Source organism: Gorilla gorilla, chromosome 4 (genome assembly GCF_029281585.2).
Source record: "Gorilla gorilla gorilla isolate KB3781 chromosome 4, NHGRI_mGorGor1-v2.1_pri, whole genome shotgun sequence".
NCBI lineage: Eukaryota > Metazoa > Chordata > Mammalia > Primates > Hominidae > Gorilla > Gorilla gorilla.
The window spans coordinates 138,078,389-138,092,620 of NC_073228.2; positions in this window are offsets into that span (position 1 = coordinate 138,078,389).

The following is a 14,232-nucleotide window of genomic DNA, read 5'->3' on the forward strand; positions in this document are numbered from 1 at the left end:
CAGGCAGCCAGGGCCCGGCCTGGACGTAACTCTTCTCTAGGGTGCTCCCAGGAAGGCTTTGATGAGGTCGATGGAATGAAGCCAGCTGTAAAGGAAAGGGAGTAGTCTGAAAGCCCCACCCTGCTCTGCTCGGGAACATTACTCTCCGCATCCTAGGAGACTGGGCGCCGGGCTCGCCTAGCCAACAGGCACGTGATGATATCCCTGACACCAGGAAGACAAAAGATACTTCCACACAGGGCCCCCTGAAGAAACCAGAGATGTACAGTGCCTCTGGGATGGGACTGGGCAGGAAGGCCAAGCAGCTCCTTGAGTTACAGGTCTTTGTCTACAAGCCTATCCAGTGTCTGCCAGGTGCCACAGCTGATGACAGAAGATGAAACGCCTGCAGCTCTCAGACATTTTCTCTGCAGCACAGCCCTGCCCTCAGCAGCTCTAGCTTCGGGCCTCCTAGGCAGGGCCCACTGGAGCCCCTTTGCTCCCCGCCTATGGCATAGAAGGTGGTACCTTATTAACTCTCCTTAAGCATTCTAAGCAGGACTGTGCAGTGTCAGGTCACACAGCCCGGGGACCCAGCACAGGGTCTGGCATAAAAGTAGGGATATGTTTTTCCAAATATGTCTGAGAACCCCCTTTATTAGAATCACCAAGAAATGTCTGCTTTTAAAACAGATTTTGGGGCCGGGCGTGGAGGCTCACGCCTGTAATCTCAGCACTTTGGGAGGCCGAGGTGGGCAGATCACTTGAACTCAGGAGTTCGAGACCAGCCTGGGCAACATGGTGAAACCCCGTCTCTACAAAAAAACAAAAATTAGCTGGGTGTGGTGGCTTGAGCGTGTAGTCCCAGCTACTCTGGAGGTTAAGGTGGGAGGATCACCTGAGCCCAGGAGGCAGAGGTTGCGGTGAGCCAAGATGGTGTCACTGCACTCCAGCCTGGGTGACAGAGTGAGACCCAGTCTCAAAAAAAAAAAACATATTTCATTTGCTTGTATATGGTGCTATATGTATAGATTATCTCGGGAAAGATACACAAGAAATTGGTCACCTCAGAGGAAGGGAACTAGGTCACTGAGAGACAGCTTAGAATAATTTTTCACCTTATACCCCTTTGTACCTTTTGGGTATCAATTCACATGAATCTATTACATATTCAAATTTTTTAACTTTAAAAATAAATTGGCTCAAGAAAAATGCAGATTCCTGGGTCCACTTTCAATCTAATAACTCCCTGGGGGCAGGTTTTTCTGCCCTTTAAACGAGTTCTCCAGGTGATCCTCAAGCCCAGAGTAAGTGCATAAACCTGTGTAGTAGGGTATCAGTGGTGAAGCACTGCCAGGAAGAAGCCAAGAGTGTTCGTCAGAGGTGACTAGTTTAGCGCCATACTTTCTGGATCAACCCTACCTTCTCTCAAACCTCCACTCGGGAGGGCCAAGGTAGCTGTAGCACTGTGGGACAGGCTGGGAGTGACTCCTCTCCATTCATTTATCCATAGTGATCACCCCAGGTCAGAAAGGACTGGCCCCCACAGAGTCCCCTTGGTATGTATGGATACATGTGTGGGTGTGAGGAGCAGGGGTACCTATGTTTCCAGAGCTGGCCCTGAGGAAGCTGAGGCTCCACCCTTACTCCAATCACTCCACATGCTCCACACCAAGGGGTAATCAGAACCCCTTGTCTTACAGAGGAAGGAAACAAAACCAAAGAGGCTTTCCCAGCCGTCACTCCAACCCCAGCTACGTATCTGCCATCACAGCCCAGGCAGTCAATCTTAGCCCCATTCCTCAAATGCAGGAACATTTTCTAATTTGCAACTGTTCCCAGCATACTACCTCCAGGGAAACTAAAGCCTTGGATTCAAATATTCCAGATGGGAAAATCCAGTTTTTATGATGAATTCAGTTCCAGAAATGATCTCCCTTTTTAAGTCTTCATTGGAGTCTTCGTTGCTATAAAGCATTCACAGGAGGATTCCTATGAGGAGCAACCCTGTCAGTGCATCTAAAACAGGACCCTCGGCTGGGCTCAGTGGCTCACGCCTGTAATCTCAGCACTTGGGGAGGCCAAGGCAGGAGGATCACTTGAGGTCAGGAGTTTGAGACCAGCCTGGCCAACATGGTGAAACCCCGTCTCTACTAAAAATACAAAAAAAAAAAAAAATTAGCCAGGCATGGTGGCGGGCGCCTGTAATCCCAGCTACTCGGGAGGCTGAGGCAGAAGAATTGCTTGAACCCAGGAGGTGGAGGCTGCAGTGAGCGGAGATCACGCCACTACACTCCAGCCTGGGCGGCAGAGCAAGAGTCCATCTCAAAGTAAACAAACAAACAAGACTTTGCAGCCCAGAATTCAGTTCTCATTCCATTTCTTATGCACCCATCCATGGGACAGACTGTGGACTTAGACATGTGTTCCATCCCATAGGACAGCATGTAAGCTAGAAGTATTCAGTCCACATGGTGAAGGGTCCCCTGGCTGCATCCTGCTGTGTGTCAACTCTCTCAGTCTTGGTCCTCTAATACAGGGGTAAGCATAGCCACTCTGAAGTCAGACCACCTGCCTCTGTTATGTGATCTTGGGTAACTTACTTCACCTCTCTGGGCCTCACCTTCCTCTGTTGAAAGAGTTGGAAAGCAGGTATGATGCCAGGCTTGGAGTGGGGAGGAGAACACTGCATGCTGTTAGCTTCTAGTGTGGGTCTCTGAGAAGGGACTCTCTCTCATTCTCCCATCCCCTCAACCCAGGGATAGGGAGGGATTAGGACCCCAGATAGGTTTGGAGGTTCTGAGAGAGGGGAGAATCTGTCTGTGGATAAGGTCTAAATAATCTTCCATGATGAGAAAGTATGGTAGCAGTCAAGTAGAAATGGCAGCTGGGTATGCCTAAGCAGGGGACCCTGGGAGCATCTCAGGCCCATGCCTAATTTGTGAGAATCCCAGGAAGCGTTAGCATGTGTTGTGAGGCCCTAGAACAGCATGAAGTTGCTGAGAGGGGGCAGATAACCAGGAAAGAACTTCTGTGATAATAAACATAATAAAGGGAGCACTAAAGCCACAGTCCAAGCCAGAGACCATGGCACGAATGCAGACATCTGTGGGCACAGTAGAAACCAGAGACGACAACCCACAACTGGCAGGGGTGAAATCTGCCTGCCTCCCTGAGAAGTAGAGGAAGATGATGATGACCAAGGACCAGACAACCTTAACCCCCTCACTTCCCACTCCATGCCATGACCACATAACCTCCACAGAATGCAACCATGCCCCTGGATAGGAGTGGAGGGACAGAACACTCAACTGAGTATTCCCTGGAATGACTGGGTGATCATGCACTTACTTGACTGAATTTGCCAGGAAGTGGCCAGATTATATTTCTGCTGTCAAATGGAAATAAGCGCTGTAGAAAGTAATTATGAAAATAAGAGATTATTTGACACACTCAAATATTCTGACTTTAAAATTTCATGCAGGCTGGGTGCTGTGGCTCATGTCTGTAATCTCAGCACTTTGGGAGGCCAAGGCAGGCAGATCACTGGAGCCCAGGAGTTGGAGACCAGCCTGGGCAACATGGCGAAACCCCGTTTCTACAAAAAATACAAAAATTAGCCAGGCGTAGTAGTGTGCGCCTGTAGTCCCAGCTACTCAGGAGGCTGAGGTGGGAAGATCACCTGAGTCCAGGAGGTGGAGGTTGCAGTGAGCCGAGATAGAACCACTGCACCTCAGCCTGGGTGCCAGAGTGAAACTCTATCTCAAAAAAAAAAAAAAAAAAAAAAAAGTAAAAAATCCATGCAGCCACAGAGGCAGAGGAATCACACAGACCTGCTGTTGCCCACTTGCTGCTAACATCCTGCGTGATCTGGGATAAGTGGCTTCTCCTCGCTGAGCCCCAGCCCCCTTGTCTGTAAAGTGGGGATTATAACAATACCAATACATCACAGGATTTTTGTGAAAATCAGTGATTTTAGTCACCAGAATGGCTAAACTTAAAAGAATGACAATACCAAGTGTTAGCAAGGATGTGGAACAATCGGAGCTCTCATACATTGCTGGTGGGAGTACAAATTGGCACACTTCAGAAAACTGGCAGTATCTACTAAAACTAAACATACATGTACCCAGTGGCCCAGCAACTCCAATTCTGGATATATACTCAGCAGAAATAAGCACTTATGTCCACCAAAAATATGTTTAAGAATGTTCATAGCAGCTTTATTCATAAGAGTCAAGAAAGAACAAATCTATCAACTATAAAATGAAAAAAAAAACTGTAGTATATTCACTTAATGGAATATTAAACAGCAATGAAAAAGAACCTACTGATATACACAATGTGGATGGATCTCATGAACAATGTTGAACAAAAGAAGCTAAACCCAAGAATATTGATTGTTTAAGTCCATTTCAATAAAGACCAAAAATGCCCCAGGCAATAACGAATCTACGGTGAGAGAAGAATAGTTACCTTTGGCAGGTGACAAATATTGATGAGGGAAGTTTTTGGGATGCTAAATATTTTTTTTCTTTTTCTGTTTCTTTTCTTTTCTTTCTTTCTTTTTTTTTTTTTTTTTTGAGACAGGGTTTTGCTCTATTGCCCAGCCTGGAGTGCAGTGGCGCAATCACTGTACTTGACCTCCTGGGCTCAAGCAATCCTCCCACCTCAGCCTCCTGAGTAGCTGGGACTACAGGTGCACACCACTGTAGTATATCTGGGCTATTTTTTTTTTTTTTTTTGAGATGGAGTTTCACTCTTGTTGCCCAGGCTGGAGTGCAGTGGCATGATCTCAGCTCACCACAACCTCTCCACCTCCTGGGTTCAAGTAATTATCCTGCCTCAGCCTCCTGAGTAGCTGAGATTACAGGTGCCTGCTACCATGCCCAGCTAATTTTTGTTATTTTTAGTAGAGACAGGGTTTCACCCTGTTGGCCAGGCTGGTCTCAAACTCCAGACCTCAGGTGATCCACCCGCCTTGGCCTCCCAAAGTGTTGGGATTACAGGCATGAGCCACTGCACCCAGCCTATTTTTTTTTTTTAGAGATGGAGTCTTGCCATGTTGCCCAGGTTGGTCTCAAACTTCTGGGCTCAAGCAATCCTCTTACCTTGGCCTCCCAACGCTGGGATTACAGATGTGAGCCACCATGCCCGGCCAACATTTTGTATCTTGGTCCAGATGGTGGTTTCATGAGTGTATGTACATACAAAAATTCACTGAACTACAATTATGTTTGTATACTTTACTGCATGTAAATCATAACTCAGTAGAAAAGAGGGAGAAAGTTCGGGCATGGTGGCTCATGCCTGTAATCCCAGCACCTTGGGAGGCCAAGGCAGGCAGATCACCCGAGGTCAGGAGTTCGAGACCAGCCTGGCCAACATGGTGAAACCCCCATCTCTACAAAAATACAAAAAAAAAATTAGCTGGGTATGATGGCAGGTGCCTGTAATCCCAGCTACTCGGGAGGCTAAGGCAGGAGAATCGCTTAAACCTGGGAGGCGGAGGTTGCAGTGAGCTGACATTGTGCCATTGCACTCTAGCCTGGGCGACAGAGCAAGACTCTGTTTCAAAAAAAAAAAGCGAGGAGGGAGCGACAATGTGTGAATGCATGTAACATTCTTAACATGATGCCAGTGTCAATTCCTGAAGGAAGTCTGAGCCCCTGGAGCCTTTCCTTCACATGGCTTCCCAACCCTTCAGAGCCAAGGCTGGAGGAATACAGGAGATGTTGGGAGGGAAGGTGAGGAATTTCTGCAAGGCCACAAGGAGGACTTACCTGCCCATGGGCCAAGAGTTCAACTAAGACCTTGGACAAAGCTACAGAAAGTTACAGCTTCCTTTCCTCTATCTGAGCCAGCCAGTGCAATACCTTCCCTGGTGGACTATGAACCTGCCCTTGGGAAGCTGCTGTGGAATCTCCAGGCAGAAGTGACATCTACACCTAAGTGGTGGAGGAAAACATTTCTTGACCCACATCTGTACCCTGCACCATCAGATTTCAGGAACCCCAGACTGCCTTGGGTCTAGGGTAGGTTGGAGAGTCTTGGCAAGCCAAAGTGGGCCTACCCATGAAGGAGAGACTGAACAGTAATCCTGCCCAAATCAGCAAGCCCATGAGCATAGCCACTAACATTCCTGGAGCATGGGCCTGCCAGATTACCGAGCTAAGCTCTTTCTTTATAATGTTTTAATCTCACAGCAACCCTAGGAGGTGGTTACTATTATAATCTGCATTTTACAGGAGAGATGCCAAGGCTGAGATGGGTTAAATAATCAGCCCCAGGCCATAGAGCAGGAAAATGGGGAGGTGGGATTTGAACCTAGGTCTGGCTAACTCACCACAGATGAGTCTGACTTCACGGAAGAGCATGAGCTACACCCACCTCTCTCCAAGGAGAGAAGACCATAGGAGTGCACAGTGCCCCCCATGTGCTCAGAGTTGCCATGTTGGGCCCAAGCTAAGGCAGTGACAGGGACGGGATTGCTCTAGAGTCCGTCTGGTCCAGGTCAACCCCCAAGAACTACCAGTACTGACTGGCTCTGACCAACAGATGGCACCAGAGAGCCAGGTGGCTGTCCCAAGGGTGCATCTTCACTGAGCCTGCCCTCTTCCAGGCTTGCCCTCTGGCCCCTCCAAAGGTTGCCCTCTCTCCCCTCCAGGACACAGACTCCTGTCCAGAAACCCAGTCTGGCCACCAGAGGCTGAATGCCAGTGCAACTTAATCCCATGTCCACAGCGTGACCATGGAAGTAGCCCCCAGCCATCTGGGTCACAGTGTCCCTCTGTGAAATGGAGAGTTTGACAGAGACCTGTGAAATGCAGGACCTGGTAGCAGGGCCAGAAAGACTCAGTTAGGAGCAGAGCAGTGCAGTACAATGCAGCGAGGACTCCTTCACAGATGAGAAAACAATGACAGGCATCACCTATCATCACTGGCTAAGTCTCCCTACCCCTCCGCCCAGAGGACCCCAGCACCAATATGTCGTCTGGAGCCAGCACACTGGGGCAAAGACTACCAGAGAGAAATGGCAATTTAAAAACTCTGCAAAGCCCAGCCAGGCAGCCACCCATGGAGCTCCAGGCAGGCCGACTTGCTGAACATCCCAGGAGCTAGACTGGGATCATCAGTGAGGTAGTCAAGTATGATGTGGGTATGTCTTGAAGCCAAGTGCCTGACTGTTAACTGCCCAGTCAGGAAGGCCTGTCTGCCAAGGGACTACTGAGTGGCAGGGATTTCTCCAGGAAAATCTCTGAGTCTAGGCCCAGCAAGCTGCTGATATAGACCATGCCAGTCAGTCATTCAGTGAATATTTGTTTACCACCCTCTCCCCATCATGTTGTAGACAGTGGTAAACAAGAGAAGGATTTTTGCCTTCAGGGAGCTTAACATCTGGTGGGTTCAATGTGATAAGCACAAATAAGAGAATGTTAGGTGGATAAATACTGAGAAGAAAACAAAGTGGGGTTATAAAGGGAGAAGAGGGCAATACATTTAAGCAGAAACCTGCATAAGAAGGCCCCAACCACAGAAAGAGATGGAAAAAGTGTCTCTAAAAATGAGTTTGGTATGTCCCAGGAACAGTATGGCTAATATGGTTAGAGATTAATGAATGGGGGGAGAGTGAAAACAGATGAGGGCAGAAGAGCAGGTAAGGACCAAATCATGAAAAGCTCTGTGAAGAAAGTGGAATTTCATCCCATTTTCTTTTCTTTTTTTTTTTTTTTTAAGATGGAGTCTCATTCTCTTGCCCAGGCTGGAGTGCAATGGTGTCTCAGCTCACTGCAACCTCTGGCTCCGGGGTTCAAGCGATTCTCCTGCCTCAGCCTCCTGAGTAGCTGGGATTACAGGCGCCCACCACCATGCCCGGCTAATTTTTGTATTTTTAGTAGAGACGGGGTTTCACCATGTTGGCCAGGCTGGTCTCGAACTCCTGACCTCAAGTGATCCACCCACCTCAGCCTCCCAAAGTGCTAGGATTACAGGCGTGATTACAGCTGCTGGCCACTTCATCCCATTTTCATTAAGTAGCCTCAGGTGATGGAGGGTAAGCAGCATGCGGCAGGATCCGCTTTACGGTATAGAAAGAGCGCTCTTGTGATTGTGTGAATGGATTGTAGTGGGTGGAAGAAGAGAAGCAGCAAGACCTTTCAGAAGGCTTGGACCAGGACAGGGTTAATAGAGATAAAAGAGAAAGATGTATTTGGAGGTGTAGCTAATGAACCACATGTGGAGGATGAGAGAAACAGGTGTCAAGGATAACTGCATGAATGGTGGTACTATTCATGGTGGTACTAAGATAGGAAACACCAGGATTTGGGGTGGAAGGTGTTTGGGAGATCAGGAATTGTTTGAGATGCACGTTAGACATCTGAGTCATGTCAAGTAGGCAGCTGAATAGTTAACAGGAGTGCAGGGGAGAAGTTGGGCTAAGGATACAAATTGGGACTCTTCAGCATATAGACAGGGCTAGATGAGATCACCTGGAAGAGGAGAGAAAAAGTCGTGTGAGTACTAAGCCTTGGGTCATTTCCATATTTAGAGGATGGGAAGAACTGGCAAAGGAGTCTGGAAAGCAGCAGTCAAAAAGGCAGGAGGGGCTAGGCGCCATGGCTCATGCCTACTTTGGGAGGCCGAGGCAGGAGGATCGCTTGAGCTCTAGAGTTCATGACCAGCCTGGGCAACATTGTGAGATCCAGTCTCTATAAAAAATTTAAAAATTAGCTGGGCATGGTCGCACACGCCTATAGTCCCAGCTACTCTGGAGGCTGAAGTGGGAAGATCACCCGAGTCTGGGAGGTTGAGGTTGCAGTGAGATATAATCATGCCTCTACACTCCAGCCTGGAAGAATCTTTCTCAAAAAAAAAAAAAAAAAAGTAGGAGGAAAACAAGCAAATGTAGTGTAATGGTAGACAAGGAAAGAAACTATATCTGGGAAATTGTTTTGGTCAATCATTTCAAATGCTAAAAACAAAATTAAAGTCAGAAAAAACATCTACTATACTTGGCAATGGGAAAATCACCTTGATAAAGCTGTAATTTCAGTGGGGTGGTGTGTGAGAAAAGTGTGATATGAGAAGGTGGACAGAGGACACAGTTCTTTCAAAGAGCTTTGCTAAGAGCAGTATAGAAAAAGGGCAGGCACTTAAACGGACTGTGAAGTCAAAGGAGTCTGTTTTTAGGATTGAAGATACAGGGCCATGTTGTATGCTGACAGGAATAATCCAATTGAGGAGGCCAAGGATAGAGGTACAGCTGCAGAAAGATTGCTGGATGTTGGCTGGGAGGGGTGGCTCACACCTGTAATCCCAGCACTTTGGGAGACTGAGGCGGGCAGATCACCTGAGGTCAGGAGTTTGAGACCAGCCTGGCCAATATGGTGAAAACACGTCTCTACTAAAAAGACAAAAAATTAGCTGGGCGTGGTGGCGCACGCCTGTAGTCCCAGCTATTCAGGAGGCTGAGGCAGGAGAATCACTCAAACCCGGGAGGCGGAGGTTGCAGTGAGCCAAGATCATGCCACTACACTCGAGCCTGGCAACAAGTGTGAAACTCCGTCTCAAAAAAAAAAAAAGATTGCTGAATGTGATGGCAGGAAGAAGAGAGAGACACTATCGACTGTGCCCTGAAGTATTAATATTGGCGAGGTTGTAAGTGTTATAGAGTACAGAGAGGAGGTGGCAATTTGAGAAGAGACAGTGTTAATCAGTCCTTTTGAAGCCCAAGAATCTAAGGAAGTGTAGAGGACTATCCAGCAGTAACTATGGTCCATCTGACATTTGTGTGAGTCCCACCAGTACAGCTGTGTCCATTCCTCTAGCCACATCCTGCCACTCAGCTGTAGGCAGCAGGCTCTGGTCAGAACAGCACAGCCTGGACTACAGCAGTCTCCCAAACAGCAGCTTCCCCACCGCTGCCCCAGATGGCGGAAATTTCTAGGAATGTTATCAGGTCATGGTCAGTGCTTTTCTACAAACTACACTTCCGCATTCTCTTTCAAAACAAGTGATTTTTCACCTTGTGATAAACAGCATCTAATGCAGATTGGTGAGAAGGAATAGCTCCTTCTCATCCTTTAGGTCTCAGCTCAGTGTCACCTCCTCAGAGACCACCAGCCTAAATAGTACGTTAAATTTACATTAAAACTTATTTTAAAAATTTAACAGCCATCACATCAAGACATACGATTGCCATTAGCCAAAAAAATTGTCAAAATTCACAAACTTGAGTTGGGCAGTAAGCAATGTGCACAACAGTATGTGGAAGTTTTGGCTAGAAGGGTACCTCCTTTTACCGTCTGGCCTCCTGTCTTGCTTTTTCTTCATAGTACATTATTCCTATTGGAGTTTTATATTTGTCTCTCTTGGGTGTTCACTGCACAAGGGCACTTTGTCTTGTACACCGCTTGTGCCTAATGCCTGGCACATAACAGGTGCACAGTAAGTAGCTGCTGAATACCACTCAACTCAGCTGGTGCCTGGTGGTGGCTTACTTACCCAGTGGAAGTTACTCAAATACCATGGCAACATCTCTTCTTGCCCACTTCACTTGCTGTGCTTTCCCAGATGGCAGCAGCCCCTTACTACATACACCCTGGCTAAGACCTAAGCCCTCTTGCTAGAACCTCTCACCCCTCAACACACACCCGCCTTGCTTCACCCCTTTCTTCCTAGTCTAATAAATTTAACCCTCTGTTCTCCTTCTTAGATCTTTGCCTTCCTGTCCTTTGCCTTGAGACTTAAGAAGCCTTGGAGTCCTCACAAACGAGAGCATGTAGCACAAGGCTTGGAACCTTGGGAGTTGGGGGTCTCAGTTATAGACTTAATGCAAAGACTGGTTCCTGTGGATGCATGACTGCAGGCCAGGCAGCAGATAGTCTTAGAGCTCAGGTCTGAGTAAATTCGCCCAGTTACCACTTCCCCACCCCCAAGATCCCAGCTGAGAGCCAAAGCAGAGCCTGGATTTTGTCTGGTTGATAAGGGTGGGAAAGGCACAGGACCCACATTGGGGGTGACCAACTGTTCTGGTTTCAAAGCTCTACTGGCTGGGGCAGTGGCTCACACCTGTAATCCCAGCACTTTGGGAGGCATAGGCGGGTGGATCACCTGAGGTCAGGAGTTTGAGACCAGCCTGGCTAATATGGTGAAACCCCATTTCTTCTAAAAATACAAAAAATTAGCCAGGTGTGGTGGCGTACACTTGTAATCCCAGCTACTTGGGAGGCTGAGGCAGGAGAATCGCTTCAACCTAGGAGGTAGAGGTTGCAGTGAGCCGAGATTGTGTCATTGCACTCCAGCTTGGGCAACAAGAATGAAACTCCATCTCAAAAAGAAGAAGAAGAAGAAGAAAGAAGAAAGAAGAAGAAAGAAGAAGAAGAAGAAGAAGAAGAAGAAGAAGAAGAAGAAGAAGAAGAAGAAGAAGAAGAAGAAGAAGAAGAAGAGGAAGAAGAAGAAAAGAAGGGGAAGGAGGAGGAGGATGAGGAGGAGGAGGAGGAGGACGAGGAGGAGGAGGAGGAGGAGAAGGAGAAGGAGGAGGAGGAGGAGAAGGAGGAGAAGGAGAAGGAGGAGGAGGAGGAGAAGGAGGAGAAGGAGGAGAAGAAAAGAAGAAGAAGAAGAAGAAGAAGAAGAAGAAGAAGAAGAAGAAGAAGAAAGAAGAAGGAGGAGGAGGAGGAGGAGGAGGAGGAGGAGGAGGAGAAGGAGAAGGAGAAGAAAAGAAGAAGAAGAAGAAGAAGGAGGAGGAGGAGGAGGAGGAGGAGGAGAAAGCAAGATCTGCTTCCTGGAAAACCTTCAAGTTCTAAGCAACCAGGTCAACTGGTCACCCTATATTGGAGCTGTGCCCAACCGTGGCCACACTTTAACAAGCTGGTGAGTTTACTTAGTTTTGCCTCCATGTTTAACTACTTCAGGAACCCATCATACTTCCACCAACTCACTACTGTTACTTTAAAAATAAAAGCTCACACTGGTTAATACTGAAGATGCTAAATGAAAATATGCTATGTGCGGAATGGTGTCTGTTACCATTTGTTTTAAAAGGGCGAGGAGTATTGCTCCCAGAGAAACAATTTAATACACATCATCATGAAGGAAGACTAGAGCACAACCACCCTACACACAGCAGACTTGCTGATATGACTGTGAAAACATCCACAACCATTAGTAGTAACCACCTCAGACCAATTAGGCTGGAGGGGAAACTTTTTTTGTATTCATCCCTATTGCTTTACTACAAGCATGTATTTTATATTAATATGAGTAGAAAAGATCCATTTTTTAAAAAGAATGTGCACTCATACAGATTAGAGATGGGCATTGTTCATAGGGTGAAGTCCTCCCTATCAGAATTTGTTAACTGGCCATCAGGACACCAGACAAGAAAGTAAGTTGGTCTTGGCTTCTGGCTCCTCTCAGATTAGAAGGTAAGGGTCTTCAGAAGGAGGGGAAGATGGTCAGGTGATGACAGGCTAGCATGAGATTTCATTCATTACTACAACTGTCAGCCTAAAGAGCTGACTAGTTTCCAGTAGTCTTGTACAGAATCCCAGAAGTTTATAAGAGTCTAAAAAACTCAGGTCATTCAAGAAAACCCACAATTCAGTTGGGAATTCAGATAAAAAATGGAAGAATTATGCCACTTAGATGAATTTTTAAAAGTTAGGGATGGGGTGCTCCACTCCATATATACTTTCTGGTTTTCCTTTAGTATTTGTTAATGCGGGTCCACTGTGAAAATTCTTTTATCTTCAAGAGCAATTGTTAGGCTGTGGTGGTTCAGCTGAACCTCACCTAACTCCCCTTCAAACTCTGGCTCAAATAAATGCCCTTGAGACACAAAGGTCAGTCCATGAACTCTTTTTTTTTTTTTTGAGACGAGTCATCGCTGTGCCACCCAGGCTGGAGTGCAGTGGCGTGATCTCAGCTCACTGCAACCTCTGCCTCCCGGGTTCAAGCAATTCTCTGCCTCAGCCTCCCGAGTGGCTGGGATTACAGGTGCCCGCCACCACACCTGGCTAATTTTTTTTTTTTTGTATTTTTAGTAGAGGCGGGGTTTCACCATCTTGGCCAGGCTGGTCTTGAACTCCTGACCTTGTGATCCACCCGCCTCAGCCTCCCAAAGTGCTGGGATTACAGGCGTGAGCCACTGTGCCCGGCAGTCCATGAACTCTTGAGAATGCTGTAACCAGGCTACCTGACTTGGGCCAACACTCAAAAGGCCCAGCATGCAAGCCTTCCTCACCACACTCCCCAAAGGGCCCATCACACACCTAGCTTCCTGAATGGGGCTAAGCGACACATCTAAACCCTAAAGCTGTGTAGGCTATTGCCCACCCTTCAAACACCACTAATAAGAATTTCAGCAAAGGCAAGAGAAACCTAATGCTTCCTGAAAATCAGGAACTCTGCGATCAGAATGCCTGAATAGCAGAACCTTCTCTGCTCTTCTCAACAGAGTTGAGAAAACTCAATAATTCATGTAACATGCTTGGCACATGGAAATGCTCAGTGCTAGACAATATTCACTATAAGCTAATTCTGTCATTTCAAAGATTGAACATTCAGTAGCTACTACTGTCCTAAGTCATTCTGAATTCAACTCAACCCTTCACAGCAATTATTTCAGCATTGAGTGCACTGGAAACCCAAGCTGGTTCAGGATATGTCAGCTATTGCCTTTTCAAGACTGCAACGTCAAATTGATGTATTTCAGAAGCCATGAATCACTTACTCTATACTCTTTTAACATACCAAATGCTGTAGGCCATCTGCCACTCAGGTAGATAGCAGAAATGTCCAACTGCTGCCAAAAGGTGGTTTAAGCAAATACATTTTGAAAATCCAAAAGATGTCTACTCATATTCCCAGCCCTACTTTAAAAATCCTGGCTTCTCATTTCTAGAGTATGGTTATTTTTCCTAGGATCTGTGGTGAAACTAGAAAAACCCAAAGACCAACAAAGCTATCACAATACCCTAAAGAAATCCAGAGCCAAGACTAAAATTAAGGGCAAAACCTGGTGCGGTGGCAACAGGCCAAGAGGCCATACCAGGTCGGACATCACCTGGATCCTTCCAGAGGCCATGAGAGCCATACTGCCATCCCAGAAATCTTGACTCATATTTAAATTGCCTACATCCCTTTACCCTACAACCAGTTCCAGTGCAGCTCTGAGGAGCAGTGGGCTAAGCCTTGGGTTTGTCTTTGCAACCTAATTTTAGTCATAGATCAATGAAAAGATGAAAATTAAAA